This window comes from Macadamia integrifolia, unplaced genomic scaffold, assembly GCF_013358625.1.
Source record: "Macadamia integrifolia cultivar HAES 741 unplaced genomic scaffold, SCU_Mint_v3 scaffold2988, whole genome shotgun sequence".
In the NCBI taxonomy this organism is placed as follows: Eukaryota; Viridiplantae; Streptophyta; class Magnoliopsida; order Proteales; family Proteaceae; genus Macadamia; species Macadamia integrifolia.
In genome coordinates this window covers 24309-28675 of record NW_024869116.1, presented here as the reverse complement: position 1 = coordinate 28675, position 4367 = coordinate 24309, and the positions used below count along the sequence as shown (strand labels likewise).

Sequence of the window (4367 nt, the reverse complement as noted above, 5' to 3'; positions counted from 1 at the left end):
AATCACGAAATATGAGTATAATAATAATAAAAAAAAAGTATGATAAGATATATATTATATTATTATATAAATACATATACTCACGTTTTGTTACTAATTTTTCTTTTATCCATTTTACCTTTTTAACTGATTTTAATGTCTTGTCTTCCTTATTTATTTATTTTTCTTTTCAATCCTTTTAATATTTTTGATATTATTGGTATCTTTAATATTTTTTTAATATTTTGATATCATTGAAAATTAAGTTAAATAAAATATCTCTCTAAATTCTCTCACGTCAATTGATTTCCTAATATTTTCTTTACTAGCAAAAAAAAAATCCTAAAATTTCTAATTTTTGGTTTGAATATGGTCTCTCTCTCTCTCGCTCTCAACACTCCCACTCTCTCCCTTCCTTTCTCTCTCCTCGCTGCAATACCAGTACGCTCGGTTCAATATTCTCGAAGCTCCACCAGATTTCTCTAGCAGATCATCCAGAGTACCTCTGGAAGCGTACTCCAAGAAGACATTGTAAAACTCACATCCGATTCAACCAAAGCTCCACCAGATTTCTTGAGCAGATCAGCCAGAGTACCTCTGGAAGCATACTCCAAGAAGATATTGTAAAATCGCTAACCGTTTTCAATGGTGCGGTCGTCTCCGTGACAGCGAACGATTTGTGGGCAATCTCTGAGATGGGCTAAAATTTCTCTCTCACTTTGAAGCGAAGAATACTCGAAAACAACAGCTGATTTCACCGCCATCAACTGAGGGAGCTTGACCAGACCAAAATCTCATGCCGGGATCGCTAAATTCAAGCTCTCTACATTCAATTTCGTTTGATGCTGAAACTCTACAAAGACAGGTAATGAAACCTAGTTTTTCTTTTATTGATTTCTGGGTTTTTACCATGGGCTGGATTCATAGGAAGTATTGATGTTAATTTACGGAACTGATTTGTAGTTCCAACTTCTAGCAGTAGTTTGGTTTGACAAACATGAGCCTTGACTTATGGAAGATAAAAAGAACTGTTCACCAAATCCTATTACTTCCTAAAACCCCTTACTCATATTGCATATGGTAAGGCAGAGTACATCCAAGCAGCTCGTTCTCGGTAGAATATTGTTCTTTCAATGGCGACAACTGGTTGTATTGTTGAGCAATTGTTGACTCCAGCAAAAGGATGGCCAAAAAAGATTAAATCTGTAACAGAAGGAATTTGATCAAATTTTCTCCTTTTATCATGCTATTACTACCATTACTGCTGTACTATTTTTTTTTTTGGCTCAACTGTGTACCAAAATAACTGTTTCTAATAGGGGGAAAATTGATGATAAGAAATACCTCAAAGCACTCAATAATCTATTGAGAATTTCAACCCAAAGGTCCAGCATAGATTAGTTGTCCTCCTTCTTGTGGTTATGCACTTTTAAGCATCATGTTGCAGAAATACTTCTTTTGATGGGATTTGCTTTCTGGTGGTTGATGGGCTGCACCCTTTGATTTGGGATTCCTCATTTTTATTTATCCTTTCGGTTCCATTTGGTTGTAAGTGGAATAAAAGGGAAGGGAAGTGAAGTTTTTATAAACATTATCTAACATGATTGTGTTAAACTAATTAAGTTTATTTTTTGAAATCAGGTTGAAGTTGCTGAAGTTATGCTTCCAGAGGAACATCAGTTAAGAAACTCCTAACAACCACTGAACCTGAAGGAGGAGAGATTGGCTTTGGAATTGCAGCCCTAGAAATTCCCCCAAACTATTGACAGAGGTAAGTGGTACATTCTTGTTGTTTTCTTGGTGGCTGCTTTTTAGCTATTTCTGTTTCCTTTTATTAGGACCTAATATTTTTAAATCATTCTTCAAGAGTATTTTCTTTCCATGGTTAATGTTCTTATTTTCAGGAAAGGGGATGGATCAGAAGTACATGGACTGGTGGGAGAAATTATGATTCTGAAAATCAGTTCGATCTTGTGAATTAGTTTAGGAGTTGTAACTCCAAAACAGAGGTTAGCTTGCTGGACTTGTAGTGGCCTGGATCCTTCTTCTGAGAAACTTGATGGGAAGACTGAAAATAGGTTGTTGGAATTCATTATCTGTTTGTGGAATTTATCCTTTGCCCCCCTTTCTTGTTATTCTCCTTCTCCTCCTCTTCCTCTGCAGAGACATCTACTAAAGATTTTAAGGCAACTTTATTAGTTCTCTTTGTTAGTGTATTAGATATGTATATATTATATGCTTTCTCATATGGAAGGAACAACATATTAATAATCTAAACATGTCATTAGTGTGACAGTTCTGCTGGTACTTTGGAAACAAGGTACCAATTTTTGATTGAATAAGGATGGATTCCTGCAATAGTTGAAGGCAATTCAGACCATGTAATTGGGTAGACGAAGAATACTAAAGAGGAACCTTGGTGATATGCCTAGCTTATGAGGCCCATCCAAAGATCATGCTGCCCAGCTGGATATTCTTTTCAAATGGATGTTAAGAAGTGCCATTGAAACTGTTGATGAATTGGAAAGGCTATTATGTTGCGTGACTGAGACATTGTTTTGGAGAAGATATTACTTCGTGAGTCTCAATTGCTGTGACTGTTACCGTAATTCTTATGGGATGGTAGGATTTTGTAACTATGTACTCCTGCGTATTGTGATTCTCCTTTCATGAATTAATTTTTAATTATCAAAAACAAAAATATAATTGTTATGTTTATACCTCCTTGCAGATTTGAATTTTCTAAATACATTATGATTCAGATACTTGCGTTTCCATTCTGGTATTAGGTTATCTCCATGTCAACAATAAATAATAAATGAATCCTTCTTAAAGGATCTCATTCATCTTTTGTATTTGAATCAATTTCAGGTGAGAGCCACAACCAAGCAGAATACATCATCGACTCTTCAAATTTGAAGTTGCATGCATTAAAAGTCTTTTGATAGATCTAGCAAACTGCATCCTTGTTTTGGTTCTTGGACTTGTGAACAGATGATAGCAATGTTTAATCCATCTAAGTAGACTTAATGAATTTCAATATTTTTTGAGGATGTAACAGAATGATACTTCAATTCTATAGTACATTTATATTGTTTGCTTCTGTAATAGGTATGTTCCAAGGCACTTGCGTCTTATGGTTTTTGAGTTGGTTAAGAAAATTCCTTGCGTGCTGTCCAAGAGTGGTTTATGGATTCAGAAAAAGTTGCACCTCCCATTCGAATAATAGTTGCTGATGGAATTGAGGATGTTACAATAAAGGTATCATCTGATACCTGGAAATTATTTTTCTGATATATGTATTTGAGTAGGGAAAAGGCTTGATGCATTGAACTGTACTTCTCTTGAGTATTGGGCAATTTGTTTTGAGGCTTTCTTTTCAGGTTTAACATTGAAACACATTTCTGAAACCAGTGTTGTCTTCAGTTCTTTGGATATTAACCTTGCAAACTAACAGCTTTTATATACTAATTTTATGAAAAATGGCATACAATAGATAATTATTTTAGTCAATTTTTTGAAGGATTACTTGTCTGAATTTCAGTCAGCTAAGTCCATAATTTTAGATGAAGGACAAGAATTATCTGGCCGTGAGTGACTAAATAAATTTCAAAAAAAATATTTTCATTTATTGGAAAACACATGAAGTTTCAGTGTGAAATTCTGTATGCCTGTTAAGTTTTAAGAAAGTTCTCATGTCTTGTGTTGTTTATGATAATTTTAATGAGGGTAGGATACACCATTGTTGCAGGCATCTATAGAGCTTTTGTTCTTGGTGCCTGTGCATCCCTATAGCAGTGGATCTATCCCACTTCTGCCTCTCTCGCGTGCATATACAAATTCTTTTTAACTTTATATATATATATATATATATAAAAGTGCATGTACTATTATTTTTTTTTAAGAGGGATTCTTTTGTCTTGAAGATTGAAGTTGTGAGAGTTATTTTTTAGGGAAACCCTAGATCTGCCAAAAAAACTATTTGCAAGGTCTAATCATGGTAGCGCTTTCAAAATCTAGATCTGCAGTAGCACCAATAGCTCTAGGGCTATACTCTCTTCCGGCTCACAGGTAGCTTCTCCACTCCTTCTGATGCGGATTTGGGTTCCCAAAATCAGGAATTGGATCACTTAGGGCCCACCAGAATGACTAAGAAGCTAAATGTAATGGTTGAGGGGTATTCTTGTAATTTCAGAAACAATTTTAAGAGCTTAAGAGAGAGGAAAATAAAGAGTAGGGTCAAACTGAAATATAAAAGAAGAAGATGAGGGGTAATGTGTAATTGTTTAAGTGAGGGGGAGGAATAATAGAACACAATTTCAGGACAGGGGCTTTCATGTAATAACAGGTAATAAATTCTTTTAAAACAAAAGAAAAAAAAACCTATT

General features: G+C 34.7%; 1 long non-coding RNA gene across 11 annotated transcripts; it reads left to right on the top strand.

The window, feature by feature from the left end:
• Positions 1 to 333: 333 nt before the first annotated feature.
• On the top strand, positions 334 to 3411 carry LOC122067585. Of its 11 annotated transcripts, none has more exons than XR_006136788.1 (5): positions 335 to 844; positions 1621 to 1750; positions 1884 to 2556; positions 2711 to 2761; positions 2851 to 3087. It is a non-coding gene; the product is annotated as an uncharacterized LOC122067585 (long non-coding RNA). The 11 variants fall into 11 exon arrangements; XR_006136782.1 differs by having other exon boundaries at positions 1884 to 2601; XR_006136780.1 differs by lacking the exon at positions 2851 to 3087 and adding an exon at positions 3091 to 3411 and having other exon boundaries at positions 334 to 844; positions 1884 to 2850.
• The last annotated feature ends 956 nt before the right edge of the window (positions 3412 to 4367 follow it).